Source organism: Giraffa tippelskirchi, chromosome 10, assembly GCF_054371585.1.
Source record: "Giraffa tippelskirchi isolate mGirTip1 chromosome 10, T2T-mGirTip1v1.2.pri, whole genome shotgun sequence".
Taxonomy (NCBI): Eukaryota; Metazoa; Chordata; class Mammalia; order Artiodactyla; family Giraffidae; genus Giraffa; species Giraffa tippelskirchi.
In genome coordinates this window covers 17447259-17472715 of record NC_137284.1, presented here as the reverse complement: position 1 = coordinate 17472715, position 25457 = coordinate 17447259, and the positions used below count along the sequence as shown (strand labels likewise).

Genomic DNA, 25457 nt, shown 5'->3' with positions numbered 1-25457 from the left:
CCTTCTCAGCTTACGATTCCATCACTCTGCATCCCACGCCCTTGGAATGGCGGGAGTCCATGTACAGACATATAAACCCAAGGATCCTGGCACATGGGCAGCGGCCAGGTTAAGAGGGATCTGGAAGCTTCTGTGCGTCTTTGGAAGCTTCTTCTGGGTGCCTTTGCTTCCATCACATCTTTAAAGATTGGAGATCCTCCAGCCCTTAGTCATCACTCTGCATATTCTCCCCAACCACCTCCCCACGGCTTTAACTCTCACCTAGATAACTCATGGTGACTATCAGTTTCCACATCCCTCATCCTCTCCTCTTAGCTGAGTATATAATAACTATGTACTAGATATTTTACATGAATTTGTCAAATGCACTTCAAAAATGCATTCCAAGCAGAACATACCAAGTTCATCCTCACTCTGTACATCTTCCTATATTCCCTATTTCAGGACCTAGAAATAATGGAGCATCAGAGAAACCTAGGACTTGTAACAGATTCAACCCACACCATCACTACTATTTATTTATGAGTGCTTACTCATATACAGTAGTATGCACTGAACTTAGTTGCTCAGTCGTGTCTGATTCTTTGCGACCCCATGGGCTGCAGCCCGCCAGGCTCCTCTGTCCATTGGGATTCTCTAGGCAAGAATACTGGAATGGGTTGCCATGCCCTCCTCCAGGGCATCTTCCCAACCCAGGGATCGAACCCAGGCCTCCCGCATTGCAGGCAGATTCTTTACTGTCTGAGCCACCAGGGAAGCCCATGAATTCTGAAGTGGGTAGCCTATCCCTTCTCCGGGGGATCTTCCCAACCCAGGAATCGAAGTGGGGTCTCCTGCATTGCAGGCAGATTACCAGCTGAGCTACCTGGGAAGTTCATACATAAGTGAGTCAGACACCTTCCAGACACCCCTCCATCCAGCTCACTTCCCCCTCCCAAACACACCCCCAAGGAGACTGACTTATGTGACAAAAACCATTGAGCTCCATTGAATTCTGGCTGCCAGTTGCACTTGGCCTTTGGTGAGCACTGGCCAGAGACTGGAAGGAGGCAGGAGAGAAAAGGTGTTTTACTTATTTCCCTTCTCCTTCCCTGTCGGGTCCCCATGGACTGGCTATATTCTGGACATAAGGCCAGAGCCCATCACAAATTCCTTTCCACACAGCTTGTTCTGGGTTCTGATAACCATCCCTTCCTGTCGCCCATCGAACTTGGAGGAAGTAAAGCCTCCTGCCTCTTGATGTTACCAACCTCACGGTACTGCTCAATCCCCACTCTCACATTCTGTAAATCATCCTTACATATTTTTTAAAACTTTTTATTTTGTATTGAGGTAAAGCCGATTAATAATGTTGTGATAGTTTCAGGTGAATAGCGAAGGGACTCAGCCACACATACATATGTATCCATTCTCTCCCAAACTCCCCTCCCATCCAGGCTGCCACATAACATTGAGCAGAGTTCCCTGTGTTCTACAGTAGGTCCTTGTTGGTTACCCATTTTAAATAAAGCAGAGTGTACACATCCACCCCAAACTCTCTAATTATCCCTTCCACCCATCCTTCCCCCTGGCAACCATTAAGTTCTTTCTCTAACTGAGTCTGTGAGTCTCTGTTTTGTAAACTCATTTGCAACATTTCTTTTTAGATTCCACATATAAGGGACGTCATATGATATTTCTCCTTCTCTGTCTGACCTATTTCATTCAATATGACAATTTCTAGGTGTATCCATGTTGCTGCAAATGACATTATTTCATTTATTTAATTCCATTCTTTTTAATGGCTGAGTAATATTCCACTGTATATATGTACCATGGAGTCACAAAGAGTTGGACACAACTTAGCACCTGAACAACAACCACATCTTCTTTATCCATCCCTCTGTCAATGGACATTTAGGTTGCTTCCAAGTCTTGCCTTCTGTAAATGGTGCTGCAGTGACCATTGGAATGCATATATCCTTTTGGATCATAAATCATCCCTACATTAAACTTACAACAACACCCAGCTAGACTGTACCATCTCTTTCCTGATGGTACCCCAACTACTATATAGTCACCAATTCTGTGTTTTCCATCCAACTCAGATGATTGCACTTCAAGCCCTCAGGACATCTGACCTGATTGCTATATTACTTCCTGATCTGTCTCCCTGTAGGCTTCCAGCTGTTGTACTGATTGTCAGTGTCTTCTCTAAAATATCCACGTAATCACATCAATCTGTGTCAGTCCACCATGGGCTCTCAGGGCCCTTCACCATTTACTTACTTGTCTGTCTGTCTTTCTAGAGTCAGTCTTTTATCACCCCTTCCAGGACATCCTTCTCTCTATAAATATTTATTAAACAAATAAGTATTGAATGGGACTTGAGGTCTTAAGGGAACACTAGCTATTTCCTTTTACAATACTATTTTCTATTTAAGTGCCATTTCTTGTCCTGATGAATGTGTCCCGGGGCTTTGAGAATTCGAACGCCTGGGACTAACATACTACCTTTCTATTGTTCAGAGCTTTTATCAGTGAGGGATTAGATCATGATGAAAAAGCTAGGGCTCTCAGATAGATTTCCTGAATTCAATTCCTGATTTACCCACTAGTCCTCTTGCATGTTATGCCTCCACTTACTAATCTCTAAAATGAGGATAGTAATAGCACGCAGCTCATGGATTTTCCACCAGGTTGAAAGGAATTAACATATATTAATGACTCAAAACAGTGCCTGGCATGTGGTGGGTACGCAATCGATGTTAACCCTTATTTCTTGACCTAATCTAGGTTCGTCAACTTCATTCTATGGTATCTGCCTGTTTGCAATCTTTTTACCTCACCCTTTCATCAAAACAGACTTCTACCTGAAAGCTTTCTCATATCAAAGACCACGACAACCTCTAGCAGCTGAGACCATGCCTTCTTCACCTCAAGTTGTCATGTGGCTGCCACTTTCCACAGCCTCTGCTAAACGCGTTTTTCATTCACAGCTTAGCAGCAGGGAGGGAAAAAAAAGAGTGTGGACACTTAGAATGTCTTCCTATATTACAACTGTGATTCCCTCATGATCTTTCCCCAAATCGAAAGAATATTTCCTTCAACAACTAAGCCTCTCTCTTCCTCTCTTGCTCTTTTTTTTTTTTTTGGAGAGACTCACTCCTACATTTCACTCCTTCCAGAGGTTCACAGAGAAAATTTGGAACTTAAAAAGTAAACTTACCAGAGCAAAACTTTCAAAAACCAATTATAAAATACATGTTTATAAATACATTTTCACTTTTATAAAAAGCAGAAAAACATATCAAGAAAAAAATAGTAAACCACTATTCTGACATCTTGAAAGCATCACCACTAATAGTTTAAAACATTGTTTACAGTCTTTTTTAGATTTACATGTGTTTTTTCAGAGTTGAGAATATAAGCTGTATATATTTTGCACCTACATTTTTTCATTTTGTCAAATAGTAATCACTGACCCAAAGTATGTGTGAGTTTTCAAGATATCATTAATTTAATTAAGGGGCTGCCCAGGTGGTGCAAGTGGTAAAGAACCTGCCTGTCAACGCAGGAGACACAGGGGATGCGGGTTAAATACCTGGGTCAGAAAGATCCCCTGGAGGAAGAAATGGCAATGGGCTCCAGTATTCTTGCCTGTAGAATCCCCATGGACAGAGGAGCCTGGTGGACTACAGTCCACAGGATTGTAAAGAGTCGGACACGACTGAGCGCAGCACAGCACACCATGAATTTAATTAACTTAATTCAATGGCATCATAATATTCTATTCTTTTTTCACATTAGTAATTTAATTTAATATCCCCTGTTATTAGAAAAATTATTTCCTACTTTAAACATTATTACTATAAAACTATGATAAACATCTTTGGTTATAATTTTTTGTCTGCATTTTCATAAGAGAGTCCCGGAATAAAACTGCTGGTTTGAAGAAGCTGAATATTTTGAGGCTTTTGAGATACCTTACACAAAATGGCTTGCTAGGAAATATATGGCTGTTTCTACTTTCACCAGCAGAATGTGAAGGTTCAGCTTAGAGTTAAGCTACCTTTAGCAAGCTCTAAATTTGCATTTTGTTTAGTATTTTCTCACTAAAAGGCAAAGCTTATGTTTTTTTTTTTTAATGTATGTTGTAAACAATTATTAAAATAGATAAAAAGTGGCTTAATCTCCATTTGAATTTCATATGCCTTTTATTTCATCCCAATTCAGACATTTTAATAAATTATATATGCCACAAGATATTTAAGGAGCACCTCCTTTGCTGGCACAGCCAACTCCATTTGTCCTGAGAGAGCCCCCTGAGGACACACCCATGGTCAACTCTTCCTAGATCTAGATGACCTGTGCTAAGGCCGCTCTGATAAAGCCGGCCCAGGTCACAGGGTCCAGCTGGCTCCTTGTATAGGGTGTATGGGGGGAACTCACCAGCAAAAAAGCATGCATCCTATAGTTACTCAATGAATATTAACTCAGGGCCGATTTCACGGGAGGAACTATGTTGAGCTCTGGGAAAACCACATCAACAGGAGAGACCTAGCACCAGCCTTCAAAAAGCTCCCATTTCAGAGAAAGGGGTGACCATGGAATAATTCATTACCCAATTAAACATGTAATTATATTTATAACGAAGCACTGGAAAACAGAATAATGACAAATGGACAGAACGTTTGATCTGCTGAGTTTGCAATTTCGACTTGAGCCATAACCACACAACCATCTTTGCATGTGGTGGTGGTTGCTGTTGTTCAGTCACTAAGTCGCTTCTGACTCTTTGTGACCCCATGGACTGTAGCCTGTCAGGCTCCTCTGTCCATGGGATTCTCCAGGCACAATTACTGGAGTGGGTAGCCATTTCCTTTTCCAGGGGATCTTCCCAATGCAGAGATCGAACCCATGTCTCCTGCATTGGCAGGCAGATTATTTAGTGACTGAACCACCAGGGAAGTTCTACTTGGCAGTTGTATCTCCCTATATGGCAAGTGAGGGTGACATGCTCATTTGTCCATCCCCATGGATCTATCCATCCATCTATCCGTCCAAGTGAATCGAGGGAGATTACATCCAAGAGCATGTCAGGGAGCCCTGCCTGTTGCCCTCTGTCCCTTCCACACCAGGCTTCCCAAGCTGCCTTTGGTGCCTATTTGCTTAAAAGGATGAACTCAAGGCAGAAAGTGTGGCCAAACAGCCCACACTGCTCACCGCTGGTGAGGAGCAGCATCCTCTGAATCAGGGGCAGCTTCCAGTAAATAGAGCAAAACAGAGATCTCCGATGTGTGGGGGCCAGGGAGAAGTTCTTGAAGGAACAATGGGACACTCTGCGGCGGACTATTTACAGAATCCACTGCCCTTTGTTGCGGCTACAGGGTCGCCGGGCAATTTGTATTGTTTGGTTCCCAACCCCCAGCCTCCCTGTGCACTTCCACCCCCACCAACTGCCTGCTCAGCTATTGTCATTGATGGAGTCATCCTGGCCTTCCCTACACTCCACACCCATGCCCTCCATCACCATTCCCCCTATTGTTTGCCCGGCTTGGCCCTGACCCCTGCGTATTTATAAAGGCCACTTCCCGTAGCATCATTGTGTGCTCAGTGGCTCTCAGCTCCCCCCATTTCCTGACAATGAGCAGGGTAGTGGGGGGGGAGGGGGCTCGATAACAGCCCAAGTCCAGCTCCTGATTTCCTCCATGTCCTGTTTACTGTGTTCTGTGAGCATCTCTCTGGCCACTCCTCTGGCAGAGTCCACCAGCGCTGCTTCAGCTCTGCCTGGGCTCTGGTCAGTCCAGCAGAGCAGCTACACTAAGCCAGAAGGAAGAGCCAAGGGCCTCCGTGTCGTAAGCTGGAATCTCAAAAGGTGTTTCAGTCTCTGGGTTAAGTTGCTGGTGTCTTGAGTCAAAACCCGAATTGAAGAGATTGGGCTTGGAAAGATAACACACACAGCCTGTTTCCTTCTGTTTCTTAGGATACAGAACTAGTGACCATTGCAATCTCCATTTTATTCTCGAGTTTAGAGAATCCCTGAGGGTGTGTCCTGCCAGAGTGATCATTAACTCCCCCTTCAAAATCTCTGCCCTTGTGGGCAAACATCAGGGAAAGCAAACATGTCCTTTACAAAAATATGGCATTTCTCTCTTTTCTAGTTCTTGTCTTTGCTCTCCATAGAAGAACTGTCTGCAATGTGAGAAGAATGAACTCAGTCCCATATGCTGGTGAAGGAAAGCGCAGTACTTCTGTGTATCTGTGGCTATCATATTTGAAACGTCTCAGTTCACCGTCTGTTTTCAGACTTAATTCATTAGGGATTTCCTTCCAATTCCCACAAGCAAGATGAGAACTGAAGCTCAGTCCATGTGATTAATGAACTTGCTCAAGGTCACAAGCCAGTTGCAGAGCCCAGGTCCAACCTGAAAGCATGGTAGTTTAGAGCTTTGGTTGCTGACTCCTTTTTGATATTACTCAAACCTTTCTTCCCTCTGTGCCCTCAGCATCTCCCCATCACCTCCTCTCACCATTCATTAGTCTCTGGGAGCAGGATAGGGTACCTGGGGTAACATCTACCAAAGTGCATGACCTCCTCTTGGAAGGATTTATCGTTGAGCCCTCCAGACCCAGACCCACAGCTGCTGGAGAACTTTCAAGGCTCCGTCCACTGGGATGAGCTTGCTCCTTGTTAAATGCAGCACTAGCCCAGGCTGGCTTTTTGTAATGTTTGTTCTCTCTCCCACCACGGAGCCCATCAGGAACTGAGATCTGGGCTGCTCCCTGTTGTTTGTTATTGCAGGCAAACTTCTGCATTAGAAGAGAAACACAGGCAAAGGTGACTGGAGCCACCAACCCATCAGCCAAGGCTGCCCCTCATGCTTTGACTGTTTGGTTTGGCAAAGCTGTGATCTTTTCCTCCTGTCTGGGTACCAGCATCCAGACACTTTTCTCCCAGGGGCCCGTCTGGCCACGTCTTTGTCCCAGATCACGATGCAGTCACACTTCCTCAAGCCCTCAAGCTGAGCATGTATGTGTGTTTGGTCCAGGCTGCATCTTCCTCCAGTCCATTGGTCTCCACCCTGCCCCCTCTCCGAGCAAGCATCCTGTTTCATTCCTGGCCCAGCTGCAGCTCCCGACAGGCAGTGGGCCAGTCTTGGGACTAGTGACAGGGTGAGTAATGCTCGGGGTCAGAGGGCAGCCGCTCCTGGGATCACGTCTCCTTACATGAGGAGGCCGCCTCGCTGTGATCACCCAGTGGAATGAGTTCCCAGAGCTGATGGGCAAGATAAAGCACATTAACAAAACGTGCCCTCTTTGGTTTTATGCCACAAGGGCCAGAGCTTGCCTGGAGGACTTGAACCCACACTGACCCCCTCCTAAGGCCACCGCCAATAGGTGATCATCCTCAACAGCACCATAGTCGTCTCAGAACTCTAGAAGGTCCAAGCTGGAGGGGGCACAGTGACCTCTTCTTTAATAAATGAGGGAGAGAAGATCCAGAGGGCTCAAGTGGCCTGCTGGAATCTGCACCCAACCCTCCTACCCACCCCAGTGACCTCTTCAACTACATTATGTCGCCATGTCTGGAAAAGGACCCCCTGGGCAGCAGGGGGGAAAGTTGCAAGTATGAGCTACAGACACCAGGCTCTCCCTGTTTCTCAAGTTAGCTTCCAAAGATTAAGAGAGTGAAATGTCAGAAATGAGCTCCCCACCCGAAAAGACACATCCTGACTTGCAAGTGGGGACAATAGGTAGACCACAAGCACCAGGACTGGGGACCAGTCTCTTCTCTCCTGGTCACCCTAATCTATTCTATATAAAGCTAGAGTCACGAGGAGCTCAAACCAGCGCTTTGTGACAACCTAGAGGGGTAGAATAGGGTGGGAGGGAGGTTCAAGAGGGAGGGGACATATATATACCCATGGCTGATTCATACTGATGTATGGCAGAAACCAAAACAATATCGTAAAGCAATTATCCTTCAGTTAAAAATAAATGCTAAAAAGCTAGAGTCATACAGCCATAGCAATAAACACTAGAAAGAGGAAAAGAACATCGTCACCAAAAAACTCTCATTAAACCCATAAGTATGTCCCTACCTGTGTAATCACACCAACAGCCCTCAACTCAAACTAGACTGTACCTACAGTCCTTGCCATATGGTGGTTGAGTCACTAAGTCGTGTCTGATTCTTGCAACCCCATGAACTGTAGCCTGCCAGGCTCCTCTGTCCTTGGGATTTCCCAAGCAAGGTTACTGGAGTGGATTGCCATTTCCTTGTCCAGGGGTTCTTCCTGACCCAGGGATCAAACCTGGGTCTCCTTCAGGTGGTGTCCTGCAATGCAGGCAGATTCTTAACCAACTAAGCCACCAGGGAAGCCCTTACCATGTAAGATTATTCATTGATTCAGCCAATCAGTGAGTCAGTCATTCCCTCAACCTAATCCTTCACTCAATAAAGAGACATAACAAGATTTGATCTACATTTATTTACAATACACTTTATGTCAGACACTCTACTAGATGTCAGGAAATTCTTCTGAGACTAACACATTGGAGATTACAGTTTGCTGGGGATAACAGACATACTGAAAACAGTACAGCCTGATGTGAACATACATGTATGTTCACACACACATACATAAAATAGTGATGTACACAAAGAGCCTAAAATTGCTTGGGATGGACAAGGAGAATATCAAAAATACCTTCAGAGAGGAAGTAGAATTAGAGTGAGTTTTTAATGATGACCCACTCCAGGATGTAGGCTGGGAGTTGGGAGACACAGCAGACAGAAGGAGCAGAGGAAAGAGAGGTCTCACGTTGCCCAGAGACCAGAGAAGAGCAGTCTAAGAGGAGCAGGAGAGAAGCATGGCTCTCCAGGTGGAGCCCAGCCCCCAGGAGGCTTGAAGGCCACGCCCAAGAGCATGAACATTATCCTCAAGGTACTGGAGCTCCAAGAAAAAATCAGCTAAAAGGAATCCTAGGATTAAGTTTGCAATGAACGTACATTCCAATTCTTGAGTGAAAAATGAAGTGAGGTGAGACAGGCAACTAGGAGGCGGTGGAACAGTGCGGATGAAATTCCCTTCGCTGAATGCCTGATGGATACCAGCCCAGCTGTCAACTAACACTAACGAGAAGTTCCGCATTCCCAGGCCAGGTTCCGGGCCCTGTACACGCAGCGGTCAGCCGAGTGACACAGCCTTCCTGGCAGAGCGCTTCCTGGGAACTCTCCGTCCATTAGATGCAGTCATTAATGTCATGTGGCACTCAGGCTCAGAGGAAACCACAATGTTCATTACTATTATTTTTCCAGTTTTCCTGATGGGAAAATTGAGGCTTAGAGAAATTAAATGACTCACCTAACTCATACAATTACTAACTAGTAGAAAACTGATTCAAACCCAGACAGTGTTTGTTGTCCCTAGTCTTACAGAGATATTCCCTCCTCTACAGTACTCTTCATGAGAACTCTCAAGGGCTTGATAGTTAATAGCTTTGTCTTTTAAGATCTTCACATGCCAGAGAGGTTTTTATTTTCATAGACTCATTCTTACGTTTCATATTAAAATACTCCTAAATCATACATTGAATATAGTACATACAGAGCTATTGAATTAAGTTGCAACTGACTAGGTTTAAGTAATATTAATACAACACCTTGCAGGTATTTAATTGGGCTTCCCAGTTGGCTCCAGTTCACTGCAGATGGTGACTGCAGCCATGAAATTAAAAGAAGCTTGCTCCTTGGAAGAAAAGTTATGACCAACCTAGACAGCATATGAAAAAGCAGAGACATTACTTTGCCAACAAAGGTCTGTCTAGTCAAGGCTATGGTTTTTCCAGTAGTTGTGTATGGATGTGAGAGCTGGACCATCAAGAAGGCTGAGTGCCAAAGAATTGATGCTTTTGAACTGTGGTGTTGGAGAAGACTCTTGAGAGTTCCTTGGACTTCAAGGAGATCCAACCAGTCAATCCTAAAGGAAATCAATCCTGACTATTCATTAGAAGGACTGATGCTGAAGCTGAAACTCCAATACTCTGGGCACCTGATGCAAAGAACTGACTCACTAGAAAAGACCCTGATGCTGGGAAAGATAGGAGGCGGGAGGAGAAGGGGACGACAGAGGATGAGATGGCTGGATGGCATTACCAACTCAATGGACATGAGTTTGAGTAAACTCCGGGAGTTGGTGATGGACAGGGAGGCCTGGAGTGCTGCAGTCCATGGGGTCACAAAGAGTCGGAGACAACTGAGTGACTGAACAGCAACATGTGACTCAGTGGTAAAGAATCCACTTGCCAATGCAGGAGACACAGAAGATGCTGCCTGATCCCTGGGTCAGGCAGATCACCTGGAGGAGAAAATCACAACCCACCCCAGCAGTCTTGCCTGGAGAATGCCATGACCTGAATGACTGAGCATGCACAAACACAGATATTGAGTAAAGCATTTATCAGTTTTGATTCAACCGAACTCAGACACAGTCTGACATAAGAGAAACTGGATGTTATCACAGGAAGCTGAAAAACACTGTCCCCAATGCAAACTGATGGAGTTAGGCAAGGCTTCTTTGGAAACACATCTGAGCAGGGTTTGGAAGGATGAAGAGGAGTAAGTCAGATAAAGAAAGATGGCAATAGGTGCAAAAAGAGTCCAGGAAGGCTGTGACATCTGTGTAACGAGAAAGTGAGGAGACAGTGTGGTGGATCCGTTAGACTTCAAGAGGACACTTAGACAATGGAAACAGCTGTTATTCCAAATATTTCCAAGCAACAATAAACATAGCTTGTTTCTTACGTGTAGTTTTGTTCTTTAAGCCAAAAGTGCTAGCATAAAGCAGCCAAGTGAGAGACTTCTGGTCCAAGAGACCTGCTCCTAGGTATGTCATTCAGAGGTGCTCACATTACATACGACAGTTGGAAACAATAACAGCACTGTCATCAAGATCATCATTCTAAATCTTCTTACTACTGGTTCATTTATTTTTGTTTTTGTTTTTTTACTTTTTTGGCTGCGCTTTATGGCTTGTATATCTTAGTTCCTCAGCCAGGGATTGAACCCATGCCCCTTGCATCGGAAGCATGGAGTCTTAATCACTGGGCCGCCAGGGAAGTCCCACTACTGGTTCATCTTTATTCCTCTAGGTATGAATTTGATTTCTAGAGGCAGCCTAAATCTCTATTAGAGCCCAGGGTGAAGAGTACTAATAGCAATCATCTAGGGCAAACTATTTTTGATCAACAGAAAAACAAGAATTGCAATTAAAAGCTTGCTGAGTGCTTTTAAAAGCTTGCTGAGTTACTGTACAAAAGGACTTTTCTCCTTCAAAAAGTTCTATAAAGGAAATACAATTATTTGGATTTCTACTTAATTAATGAGAAAAAGAAGCTTGAGAGGTAAAGAATTTGCCCTAGGTCATATAAAAATTCTGAATTTTAACTGGGTTTGAATCCAGGACCTGAGTTCTTTACTATTATGCTTCTCTATTTCTCTGCAATTCAAAATTTTAAACTGATATCTCATCACATAGGCCTGAAACAGGGCCATCATACAAACTTCCCACAAATTAAACTTATTAAATACTGGAGGCACTACATCATAATACATCAAACATATTATAGTGTATGTACATATTATATAACTAGAGCTTATAGATCATCTCTGTGTTGAATTGCTGCAGATTATTTGGCATAATAATTAATAAACTTATTATTTTTATTTACAGTCTTATTTTTTAATTGGAGAAACAGGAATTTTTTTTCTAATCTTAGTCTTAAACTTTATCTTCTAGGGTCCTACAAAACTCTAGCACTGTAGGGACACTACAACTGTGATACCTCATCTGTAGTTTTGCCCAAGGAGGGGCCCCAAAAGAGAGGCCCCAGAGAAGTTCAGAATTCCACAGTTGGAATTAGTAGAAAGTCTCCCAAAATGAATACTGCACTTTGAAAAACAACCTTCGTTTTTTTTTTTCTTTCTGACTTATTTTACTCTGTATGATGGGTTCTAGGTCCACTCACGTCTCTGCATTAACACATATATGTATAATCTGGAAAAATGGTACAGATGAACCTATTTCCAAGGCAAAAACAGAGATGTACACATAGAGTATACACTGGTGGACGTGGAGGATGGAGAATGAAATAGGGAGATTGAGACTGACACATATACACGACCATGTGTAAAATAGAGAGTTTGTGGGAAGCCACGGTATAGCACAGGAAGCTCACCTCTGTAATGACCTGGAGGGGTGGGATGGGGAAACGGAATGAGAGGCTCAAGAGGGAGGGGATATGTGTGTACTTATAGCTGATCCACACTGTTGTACAGCAGAAACTAACACAACATTGTAACGCAACTATACCCTAATTTTTTAACGAAGAAAACAACCTTTAGCCCCATTATGTAAAAGCCTCCAAATTCAGATGTGGTATCTCTCACTTGGAGGAAACGCTGCACAAGTCCCTGGTAACTGTCTTCTTGAGTTTCCTCGCCTTGGCTCTGCTGCCCGATACCCCATCCAATGTGTTCTTTTAATTCATCTAAAGCCATTCAGAAAGCAGAATCTCCTTATTGCTCTGAATTATTCATGGCAGAGCATAGAGCACCCATCTCCCAAATCACACTTTGGGTTTGAGATTTAGACATTTTCACCCCCACCTCCACCCCCTGGATATTTTTAAGAGTGGGGTAAGCCTGTTCTGTGGCTTCGTTTATTTTCTTTTGAAAATGGGATGAGATCCCTAAGCACCAGAAAAAATGTGAGCTGGGAAAGAGAACACCAGAAGAGAAACAAAACTTCAGACAAAGTGTGGAGGAAGGAAGTGAAGGAGAGATCAGATGAATTCTGCTCTCCTACTTTCAACCTGAGCCTCCTCCTGGAGCTGTGAGTTCCTGGTCTCCAGCCTGCAGCCATGTGCGCATTTCCATTTCAAAGGGAAACCCACACGGATCACAGCGGTCCCCAGTGAGAGAAGGGAGTGATGGGCTCCTGGGTACATGTTTACAAATAACTCCAAGCTCAAGCACCTCAGACCTCATCTGTCTCATCCCCGGTTACAAATCATCCACTGACCAACCCATCATGCCATCCCACCCTGGCACTGCCACTCATACTCTTTAGGAAATATATTTCAGGACTGATTGGCATAGTCCATGAGCAGAGATAAGGTAAAATATCTCAGAAGACAGCTCTGTTCTACCTTTCAAGTCTCAAAAGGACAACTAGTGGTTTCCAGGGCCACTGGAAACAGAAAACTTTTCCCTCTGTTCTTCGCAGGTTTGGGATGTTGGAGATGGAGACGGAATTGGTTTTCTGAACACAGAAATCTTTCCTCATCTCCAGCTGTGGCTGAACCCCTTCACAGTAAGAATGACAAGAGTTGAAAGGGAAGCAAGAAGCAGGCTGGATGCAGGAAACCAGGCCACTGAGAGTACCACCCAGACACCCTCTTCTAGATGAGGCTTCCTTGGGGAGAACCCATGATGGGGTGGAGGGAGCACTGATGGGTTAGAGGAGCACTGATGGAGTAGGGGGAGTACTGGTGGAGTGGGGGAGCACTGCTGTGTGGGGGAGCACCGATGAGGTGGGGGAGCACCGGTGGAGTGGAGGGAACATTGATGGTGGGGGAGCACTAATGGAGTGGGGGGAGCACTGATGGAGTGGGAGGAGCATTGGCCCAGAGGCTGCGTGTTGAGGTGAAAGGTGAGTGAGCCATGAACAGCCTCCAAAGAAAATCTATCGCTATCAATTGGTTGTCCCTCTGGGAGTCAAAAAAAAAAAAAAAGCTTCAAAACAGCCTCTGCAATCAAGATCCTGGGTGGAGCATCCCCTGCCCACTCCAGGAAGTTCCCTCCAAAGCTATTCATCAGGCCAGAGCTGTGCAAGTCATTAGTCCCCCACTTGCTCCTCACTGAGAGTCCAGGCAACTGCGTCCAGGTGGGACCATCAGGCCTGTTTTGGGCAGGCGGCTCAGGCATTACCATAGAAATGGGAGGCTCTATTTATTTTACTAACAGGAACAAAGCATCAGACGGCTGCTCTTTAAACAATAGGATCACGTCATCGGAGCCCTCTGTGTCCAGGTGACAAGCCCGGCCTTCCAGTTCTCTTTCCTGGGCCTCCCCGCTGGGGTCCGGAGGAGGTGAGCCCAGCAGGCCACCCTCGGCCAGTCTGGCTGATGCTGAGAATGTGTCACTGAGCAGCCGCCCTTGCAGATGTTTCCTGGGCTGACGGGCTGAGCAAGGCTGAGAGCAGAGGTTTGGGCACCGGGAGGAAGCCCTGAACTCTTCGTCCTAATGGTCTTCACTGAAAATGTGGGCCAGGTGCAGGGGAGATAAAAACGCCCTAAAAAGTCCTTGTTTTATTGAACAAAAGGACTTAGAGACTGAAAAGCAACACCACTTCAATGGCTGATGACAGACTGCACCATCTGCATGACCGGCTCTGCGATCTTGAGGAAAACAAAGTGCAATGCACTTTCTCCTCCCGAACATCATTCAGGATCCCAACTCCTGTCCTACCTTCTGCAGGAAGGAAGCTTCTTCCAGTTACTCCAGTTTGCACAGAAATCGCTCTTCTCTGAATTCCAACAGCACTTGAAACAACAGTAGTAGCAATTGCTGACTTGGGCTTCCTGAGTGTCCACCCTGCACCAGGCATTATTCTAAACACTCCACATAAATGAACATAACTACTCCTCCCAACAACCTCAATCTATTAACGCTGTCCTCCTTGCATGGGTCTTCACACCGCAGTATGGAGAGATTAAACAACATGTAAGTACCTCCTTGGAAGAAAAGCTATGACAAACCTAGACAGTGTATTAAAAGCAGAGATGTCACTTTGCTGATAAAGGTCCAGATAGTCAAAGCTATGGTTTTTCCAGTAGTCATGTATGGTTGTGAGAGCTGGACCAAAAAGAAGGCTGAGTGCTGAAGAAACAATACTTTTGAATTGTGGTGCTGCAGAAGACCCTTAAGAGTCCCTGGGACTGCAAGGAGATCAAACCATTCAATCCTAAAAGAAATCAACTCTGAACATTCATTGGAAGGACTGATGCTAAAGCTGAAGCTCCAATACTTTGGCCACCTGATGCAAAGAGTCAACTCATTGGAAAAGAGCCTGATGTTGGGAAAGACTGAGGGCAGGAGGAGAAGGCGGTGACAGAGGATAAGATGATTGGATGGCATCAATGACTCAATGGACATGAGTTTGAGCAAACTAAGGGAGAAAGTGAAGGACAAGGAAGCCTGGCGTGCTGCAGTTCATGGGGTCGAAAAGAGTAAGACATGACTTGGCAACTGAACAGCAACAAAGGTCACAAGGATAGTAGCATGTATTTGAAGCCTGACATCTGGCTGCAGAGCCCTAATCTACCCCTTCTCTTACTATCTCCCATTAATCAACTGACTAAAGAATTCTCTCTTTTTTTAATTCGCCAAATAGTCTGGAGTATCTAACATGGCAAGATATTTGGCTAGACACCATGTGAGAAATTAAGACAGACATAAAAAAGAATAATATTTAGTTTAGGGTTTATTTGTGGCCAAAAGGAAGTCAATAGGAGCAAAATGATTATTCAACAAAATTAGATAGCGTATTAAAAGCAGAGACATCACTTAGTTGATAAAGGTCTATATAGTCAAAGCTATGGTTTTTCCAGCAGTCATGTATGGTTGTGAGAGCTGGACCATAAAGAAGGCTGAGTGCTGAAGAAACGATGCTTTGTTAAAAGCAATCGGCAGTGAGCGTTATGTTTAAGATGAAAAAGACAGGAGGGACTTCCTTGGTGGTCCAGTGGTTAAGAATCTGCCTTCCAAAGCTAGGAACATGAGTTCAGTCCCTGGTAGGGGAACAAAGATCCCACGTGCCTAGGGGCATCTAAGGCCACATGAAGCATCTAGAGAAAGCCCATACAGCAAAGACCCAGCACAGCCAAAAACAGAAAAGAGAGGGGAGAATGGGGGACAAACGGAGGAACTATCACAGAGCTGGCAGGAGATAATAAGTCAAACAAGAACGAGATGGTGATGGGAGTGAAGAAGTGATAGGGAACATGTAGGGAAGGCTGAATTAAAGGACCATTTGACATGCTGCCATGTAAAGGCCCACAGAGGGGAACCCAGCTAGGCAGTTGAGAATATTGTGCCTTTGAGAGAATGAGAAAAGTTATGAGAATGATCTGGTTGGCAGGCGAGAAAGGAAGATATTTGTGCACAGTGTCAGTGAGTCTGAGCTTGGGATGAATGTAAGTACAAAAAGCAGAAAGTTGAAAATCTTAGCTTAGGAGAGATTTCAAAAATCCTGAAAAAGACATAAAAGTCACTCACATAATGGTGGCAGTTATGATGGGAGACCAAGGTGAAACTTGGTCCATGAGACCAAGACAGGGAAAAGGCTACAGAAATTGCAGTAGATTTTCTTTACTATAGAAAGAAAAATAATGCCGGCTTTAAGCTCCCTGGAATCATCACATTTCCTTGTGTATCCAACGCGTTAGATCACAACTCGGTATAGAACAGGCACAAAACAGGTATTTGTGAAAGGAATATGGCTTTGTAGACTCAGGAAAAATTAGAAAAATCATCTATTTGGACACTTGCGAAAACCTTAAATTCTTCTCCGGACAGCATGCTAATAGTAAAACTAAGCTGATGTGTGTTTCTTTGGGCTTTTTTGTTTGTTTGTTTCAGAAGAAGTTTGGGGAGCATTCATTCATATTAGATCTAGAATCTCCCCATTCGGGGATGGCATCAAAATTCACAGTTATGGGAGTTTCCAGGCCACGCAACCACAGAACTGAAAATCAACGGGCTTCAGTGTGTTTTTCTCCTCTAAGCCTTTGGTGATTTTCAGCTCTAAAATGTCAGCACTCCACATCCCATCTGTTAAGTAGAGGCAGAATTCTAAGCCTCAACCCTGCAAAGGAACATCTTTTCAGACTCTTTGCTGGGAATTTTAGATTTTGTTCTCAATAGCAGAGTAATCATTAGATAATGTATTTGATATTTTGCATAATCCCTTTATTGTCAGGAATCATTTCCGTGAATTGCCTGACCTGGTTAACCGAGTAAAGAGGGTGGATTCCGAATTAGGGCTCGGGCCAGCTTTCCCAAATCGAAGAAAATTCAGTAGGAAGAATGTGTGCACATGTGAGATGGGAGGGGCATTCAACAATGACCAAGATCACACTGTAAGCACCGCACTCTGGTCCAGTCACGGAATTTCCATCTCAGTTTTCAGGTCAGCTCTCTAAGATCTATTTGGGGCAGTGGTTTTTCTCTGGTGGTTCTGTGTAGATCGAGGGATGTTTCAGGAGATAAACAAGGAGACAAACAGAGTTACCACAGATACCTGAATTTGTTTTTTTTCTCTTCAAAAGATACTCACCGCAAGCTGCTGCTTTTTCTCACGCACGCGTCCCTACCAAAGGCACTGACATGCATGCTCACCTAATTCTCAAATCAAACTGCTGAAAATTTAAAATTAAAGAAAAGTTTAATTCACTTTGTCATCTTTTTGTCTTTTTCTGTCCTTGTCTTTACATTTCCTGCTTCCCTGCAAAGTGGATGATAATGTTGCCTCACCTCAGACTTATCTGTCAGGGGAAATGTTGAAATTTGCTACTTTGGGGGACCTAACACTTGAGATGTAGATTAATTTCATTGGTTTTTCTTTTTCAGATCCAAAGGGAGATCAAAAGCCTTAACTGAGCTCACTCAGCAACTGGGGAGCAAAGGTAGGAAGTAAAATTCATAGCTACTGGATCCCAGGGATACAAAATATGGGAAAATGAAAGACCACCATCTTATTACCCTCAGCTCCAGTAAGTCACTTGAGTAAAAGGTTAGAAATAATTATAAGGAGAAAAATATTTTAAACCAGGTTAAAAAGTGAAAATGGAATTGGATTTATTGTGTTTTCATAATATTTAGATGCGGAGCAGAAAAAGAGATTGTCCAATGATCTACCTTCAGTCCAATTGAACCAAAATGTCCACACTTCTTCAAACCCACTTCTCTTCTCTACCAGGCACAAGGAACACACAAATCTACCTTGCTCCTTTCCTAGTCCTTCATATCTCATCAATTTGTTCCACCCAATGGACCCATGTTCAGTTTTACATTTACCTCCCCCAAACACACACACACACACAGACACACACACACACACACCCTATCCACACACAGACACACACACAGACACACAGACACACAGACACACACACACACACCCTATCCATCTATCATGTCAAACCTATCGACACCAAAGGGGAATTTTGACCCAAAGAAGGGGTATTTTATAGAAAGTACGGTTGCAATTATATAATCAAGAATAACTGTTTGTGATGTTTTCAACTTAAAACATGTTTTCATGAAAGACACCCACACCTACAAGTAAATGAAAGCGAACCTGTTTTTCCACGAGGATGTTTGAAATTCTTTCAACTTGCATTCTGCATTGGAGACCCAGGTGCAATCCATACTTTGGGGTGAAGACCCTCGTAATCAAGTCATGGAATTTTATTGGAACAGACAACCTGGAATCCTATCCAAGGTAAAGAAAAACTTGAATTTTCCCCTCGTTCTTTAGGACTGAAGGAAGTAAAGAACCCACAGAGCAGAACTTCTGTTTCCTAGGTGGCAAATACTCCAGAGCGGCACTGAAATCCAGCACTGGGCTGCTTCCAGTGTATAGTAAGGAACCACCAATGGCAAGAAAGAGCACCATCCAATTCATAATCCATTTCCAGGCGTGGTGCAAATGATCTTCTGTCCACACCCACGTGTACTTTCACACTCTCAATTTAGAGTGGTGAGTCAGGAGCGGTAACTTCACAGCCTACTTGCCAACAAGATTGATGCTGTCAGAAACAGCAACTTTTATGGGTACGGAAGTTTTAGCCCTACAGGCCATGGGGCGGTCTGAGACAGAAGCAAGCCCCAGTGTTGTCTCAGGACCCCTCACGCAAGAGCGGTTCACCATGGAGAGTGCAATTATGACAGCCCTGTGACAGAAGGCAACATCACCCCTGCACCTGAATCTCCATCTATGCCTGGAAACACCAGACCACATGGAACAGGTTTTGTCAACATGTGAAAGCCTCTATTCATTTGAAGAGGAACCCTGAGGACCTTGAGAGTGTGGGAGGAGCCTGAGAGAATGGTAAAATCTCCCCATCACCCTTGAATTCTCAGAATACAATCATAAGCACCCTTGGGGCTTATTTGGGACAAAACGTGTGTGGGTTAAGGATTGTGTTATTTGTGGATCTAAAGCAAAGCACACGAATCGGATCTCATCCGTATGTGTGCTCACAAGGATCAGACACCTTCCCTTAGAATCTGCACAGCCTCAGGACTCAAGGGGACGTCACCAAGCCTGGAAGGATGCCAAGTGGTGGCGTGAATCCAGCACTCATCTTACATTTAGAAGACAAAGGTTGGGACTCCCACTTTACCACTATTTACAAGCCACTTTCCCCTTGATGTACTCATGGATAAAGAGGATTGAATTTGTTGTCTTTCAAAATTCTCCCCAGTGTGGAATTTTGTAGCTCTAAGTCACTAAGTTCAGCCATGTTAGTAGGACTTCAATATTCTAGGCCTTGTGGACGTCTATGTTTGCTTCTCCATCCTCAGGGGAAACTGGCTGTAATTTGAGTCTTTTCTATTTCTTTTGATTCGGGTTTTATTTATCCAACCTTCTCCATTCAACAAATATTTAGTTAAACGCAAGGCGCTATGCTAGATAGCAAATCATTCTTCAAAGCCTGGCATATGTGCTATTTCTCTGAGTCTCCTAATAACCTTGTGAATGTAGACAAGTCAGACATGCCTGTTTCCACTTTTTAATAAAGAGAATAGTACTAGAAACCGATGAGAATAAATGATTTAGCAATGATTACACGTCTAAACTTTGTGAGAGATGGGAGCAATCACATCTTTTGACTCTCAGACTAATTTCTAATCCAATATTCCAAATAGCCTCAATAAAACAATATTTTGCACTTTTAATAGAACATTATTCATTAAAGAATACTCTCCATAACCTCTCAATTGAGAGTGGTAAGTCAGGAGCTATAACTTTTCAGTCAACTTGCCAACAAGAACAACGCTCTCAGAAATTCAGCAGTTTTAAACTAGCACACAAGTTTAAAACATCTATGTTATATTTCCAAGAACCCCACAAAGCTCCATGACATGGCCCAACCAACATAACCAAACATGAGGTAAAGACCTGTGATGATGTTACGGTAAATTCAACTACCATCAGCCACAAACTCAGCTGAATTCTCACAAGCTGAAAATAAAGATTTTCATCATCTAGTTTCTAAAATATATCAGGCAACCACTGTGCTATTTTTTTTTTCAATTGAAGTGTATTGAATTTACAATATTGCATGAGTTTCAGGTGTATAGCAAAGTAATTCAGTTATATATATTTTTTTCAGATACTTTTCTCTTATAGGTTACAACAAAATATTGAACATAGTTCCCTATACGATACAGGAGGACCTTGCTGGTATTGTGCGTATATATAAAATAGTGTGTATATGTCAATCCCAAGCTCCTAATTTATCCCTCCCCCTCCCTTTCCCCTTTGCTAACCATAAGTCTGTTTTCTATGTCTTATCTTTTTAAATGCCTACAATAACCTTGCAAAGTAGGTTTTATCCTACTTTGATAAAAGTGATAAAACCTCATTTGACAGATGAGAAAAAGAAATTAAAGCTCAGTTAAATAATATACAAGGTCACAGAGTTAATAAGTGACTGGAAAGAAACTCAAACACAGGGAGGTCTGGCTGCAAAATCCAAGTTCTTCCCATAGTCTGTAGGGAGATTCCATGATTTCAAATTGATAATCTGTTTCTAGGTTATCATCAAGCAATTAACTTGACAGGTCTATTTCAAGAGGCAGTGATTCTGCAGACATAGAGAATAGACTTGTGGTTCTAGTCCTCAAGGGGGAGAGGGTACTGGGAGAAGAACAGACTGGAAGTTTGCGATTAGCAGATGCAAACTATTATCTATGGAACCAATAAACAATGAGGTCCCACTGTAGAGCATAATGAACTATATCCAATATTCTGTGAGAAACCATGATGGAAAAGAATATGAAAAAGAGCATGTATATGTATGTATAACTGAATCCCTTTGCTGTACAGCAGAAATAAACACGACATTGTAAATCAACTATACTTTGATAAAATACATTTTAAACAAAGAAAGCAGTAACTGTTAACCTCAAAAAAGGAGGTGGGGATTTCTGAAGCAGTACCTAACTTGCTTACATCTGGATGGGAAGTGTGAGGAGGGGGCAATTAGGGGAGAAGCACATTCATAAACAGGATAATCAAACAGACTGGGGGATAAGAACTCAAGGATTAGTAAACACCCATGGCAGTCTCATGCAAAGCAGTTATCCAGCTGGCAGTGATCGGTCTTCTCTCTTAATGTGTCACACAGCCTCCTGTACTGGTCAAGTCTTCTTCATTAAATGGTACCAGTCAATTGCATTTTTGAGAGGTCAGTGTTTGAGGCTAGACATTTCCTAGCTGTGTTCGGATGATTAAGTTATTCTGCAGGAAGAAATTAGCCCCCAGAATCTCAGTAGCCAACCCACAAAGTTTTGTTTCTGACTATGCAAAGTCTGCTGCAGGTCCAGCGTCTCTCCAGGCTGACTCTCCTTCGGGAGGTAGTTCAGGCTCCAACCTCTTTCTCCAACATTCTTCTACGTTGCAGAACAAAGAAAGAGGAAGCCATAGGGTCCAGTGCTGTCCCTTACGTGTTTCTGCCCAGAGGTAACATACACAATGTCCACTCACTGTCCATTTTTCAGAATTAGCCACGTGACCTCACCTGGCAAAAAGGGGTTGAGAAATTTGGGGAGCACGTGTCTTTTCTGGAAACTGTAAATATCTCTGCCAAATGACTTTTCAAGGCCAGTACATCCCATCCCTGGCCCGGAATGAGGATGGATTTTTTTTTCCCTTCATTTCCCGCCCCCTTACCCCTTACCCTTCTCCACCCTACTTTGTGCCCTGGAAGGCTGAACCTTGCACACTGCTGCCAATGCTCACCCCCCTCAGACTTCCTCTCATGTTTGATCATCAGGGAGCACATACAGAAGAGGAGAATGAGGTCAAGATAATAATCCTTTTTTTATTTTCAAGATTTTTTTTTTTTTTTGATGTGGACCATTTTTAAAGTCAACTGACTTTGTTACAACAATGCTTCTGTTCCATGTTTTGGTTTTTTGGCTGTGAGGCATGTGGGACCTTAGCTTCCTGACAAGGGATCAAACCCACACCCCCTGCATTGGAAGCAAAGTCTTAACCACTGGACCACCAGGGAAATCCTGATAAAGATTCCTTTTTACTTCTGTGGCATCAACAGGAGCAGGGGTGAGGGTCTATCATTCTCCACTTCAGCTCTCTGTGCCTGGGTTCCAGAACCCACTACCACCCTCACCCCTCTGGGGAGGCCAACAACCTACTCTTATGAAGCCGAAAGTATTGTGACATTTCTTGTGCTTTTCCCACATTCTGTGCCCACTTTTATGAGCTGTCCTCTACTCCACTTTAACTGCCCAATTCAAGTACTCCTTTTGTTTCCTGCTGAGATCTGGATACAAGAGAACTCTGAGAAAGGATTATACATGTTAACTGTTGAGAAGGGGCTTCCCAGGTAGACAACCCACCTGTCAATGCAGGAGACATAAGAGACACAGGTTCGATCCCTGGGTTGTGAAGATCCCCTGAAGGAGGAAATGGCAACCCGCTCCAGTATTCTTGCCTGGAGAATCCCATGGACAGAGGAACCCAGTGGGCTACAGTGCATGGGGTTGCAAAAGAGTCAGACACGACTGAGTGAATGAACGACGACAACGGTATATCGAGTGGATGGGTTTCTATAGCAGAAGAAAGTATCCACGGATCACATAATCAAAAGGTAAAATGGAGGGAGGAGGAAGATTGGAGGAAGGTGGTCAAAAGGCACAAACTTCCAGTTATAAGATACATGCTAAGATGTAATGTACAGAATGGCGACAGTAGTTAACCCTGCTGTGTGCTATGTATAAAGTTGTTTAGAGAGTAGACTCTGAGAGCTCTCAATATGAGGAGAATTATTTTTTTCATTTCTATATAAGTTGGTGAATTAGTAAACCTATTGTCATCACTTTACAATAAGCATAAATCAAACCACTTTACTATATGCCTTAAATTTACACAATGATGCAGGTCAATTATTTCTCAGTAAAATTGGGAAAATGAAAGTAACATGCTCGTGAGTCCTACAGATGCATGAAGAAACTGACGTTGCTTCAGGAATCTGAAGGAGAGTCAGCGAGAAAGGCAGTAATTCTATGAGTCTTCAACACAAGAGGTGGCCTGTGTGAAACCAATAAACAGCTCTTCCAATCTACATCAAGGAGACGACAGAAGCCTGTATTTGCACAAAAGCAAGTATCACGTAATGTTGTGAAATTACCCCAAGACACTGAGGAGTGGTGTGAGCTGAAATCCATCAGTGAGGGGACAGTAGGTGACGCAGAAAGAAGTTCCAATATGTTTAAGCTTGCATGTTTCTGTAATTAGCTTCATCAATAACAACCACACTAGTTTTCTTCCAAGGAAATGGTTTTCTAGGTCTTTTAATGCATTTTCACACCCACCCATATCTTCCTTTAATTTTATAAGCTTAAGTAAACTTTTTTTCATTGTAGGGGAACAAATAGAAAATACCATAAAGATAAGGTCTCAATCATGTGCTCTCTGGCTTAAAACAGCTCATGTAATGGAAAATGGGAAGTGGGTGTAATTAAGAACCCCTCACCTATTCCACTTTTATTTGTGACCATGAAAGGCATTCAACTTCTGAACAAATACATATATATATATATATATATATATATATATATATATTTCAGGCAAATGAAAAAGATTGCAAGCACCTCTTCTTTCCTTCATTCAATTCAGCTGGAGCCAAAGAAATAAACATTCCTGAGGGGAAAACCAAGCACACAATATGGACAGTGTAGATGATTAATAAAGTCACTTACCTGGTTCAGATTTGAATTTGTTTCAAACTTTTTTGTTTTCCCCACTGCAGATCCATATCCATCCACATATAAAGAATTGTTTTTCTCCTTTCTCCTTCTCAGTGACTATTTCTGAATTAAAAGGAATAAATAGATAAGAGAAAGGTACTATCGATTGTACAACAGGATAAAACCTTGAGCTATTACCTAGGGTTGTTCTCTTTTGTACTCATCACTCTCTGTCCTTTCTGTTTTATTGCCATTCAGGCAGTAGTAGTAATTATATGCAATTTCCTGAAGAGAGTGGGCTTCCCAGGTGGCACTAGAGGTAAAGAACCCTCCTGCCAATGTAGGAGACATGAGATATGAGTTCAATCCCTAGGTCAGAAAGATTCCCTGGACAAATGCATGGCAATCCACTCCAGTATTCTTACCTGGAGAATCCCACAGACAGAGGAGCCCGGTGGGCCACAAATTCATAGGGTCTCAAAGAGTTGGACATGCCTGAAGCAACTTAGCACGCACACAGAGATTAGTTGATTCAGGTCACATCTAAGAGTCAAATTCAAGGCATTAAATTTGCAAATCTCCCCTTAAAAGCCTTGTCAGTGACAAATGTTATCAAAAGTCAAAACTTTTGAACACATAAACCAAAATTTCAAGAGGCAGCAGAAAAAAATCAAAAAGAACTCATCATAATCCAAAAATAATGTTTCAGAGAAAGGTGGCTGGAATTCAGGGTTGGTAGTTCTCTGAAAAGGACCTTCACCAATTACATCAGCACCCAAAGAAAGAGGAAGAGACCCGAATCCCAAGGGAAAACTTCAAAACTCTCTGCTAGAGCTAATGAAGGGACAATCCCAGAGCAGATGGAATGACTGTCCAGTTTCCCAATGTTATAGCCCTGGGAAACTGCAAGACTGAAAAAGAAGCCCACTATTGACAAGTGAGCTATAAAATAGCCATTACTGAGTCAATGACAGCTCCGTATACATGACCCCGAGTGTGAGTGAGTGAGTGAAAGTCTCTCAGTCGCATCTGACTCTTTGTGACCCCATGAACTGTAGCCCACCAGGCTCCCCTGTCCATGGGATTCTCTAGGCAAGAATACTGGAGTGGGTTGCCATTCCCTTCTCCAGATATATGGCCCAAAGAAAGCCTAAACCCAGTGAACAGAAGTAATGGTTTATCTAGAGAATTCGCAAGGTCCCCACCTCATCCTGAGGATTCCACCCATCCTTACCCTTGCCCAACAACTAGACTCCCCTGGCAGTTAGCTAGTTGAAAGCCCTCTTTCCACATGGACACATTTTATCAGAAAAACCCTGAAGCAACAGCTATCTTCAGCAGTGGGAACCCAGAAAACATCTGGGTTGCATCCCAAGCTATCTGTCCTGCTAACTTATTAATAACAGAG

The 25457-nt window shown here is 43.4% G+C and overlaps 3 long non-coding RNA genes across 3 annotated transcripts in view; 1 reads left to right on the top strand and 2 right to left on the bottom strand.

Annotated features, from left to right (window-relative positions):
• LOC145524300 (uncharacterized) overlaps positions 1-25457 on the bottom strand; it is a 284203-nt gene that overhangs the window by 217965 nt on the left and 40781 nt on the right. The window contains exon 4 of the long non-coding RNA XR_014067387.1: positions 24062-24172. This is a non-coding gene — a long non-coding RNA (uncharacterized LOC145524300). The remainder of the gene's footprint in view (positions 1-24061; positions 24173-25457) is intronic.
• Positions 1315-9400, bottom strand: LOC145524305 (uncharacterized). The gene is made up of 2 exons (XR_014067392.1): positions 4898-9400; positions 1315-3601 (listed from the first exon to the last, which is right to left on the bottom strand). It is a non-coding gene; the product is annotated as an uncharacterized LOC145524305 (long non-coding RNA).
• Positions 14120-18941, top strand: LOC145524304 (uncharacterized). Its single transcript, XR_014067391.1, has 4 exons — positions 14120-14770; positions 17678-17733; positions 18376-18551; positions 18635-18941. It is a non-coding gene; the product is annotated as an uncharacterized LOC145524304 (long non-coding RNA).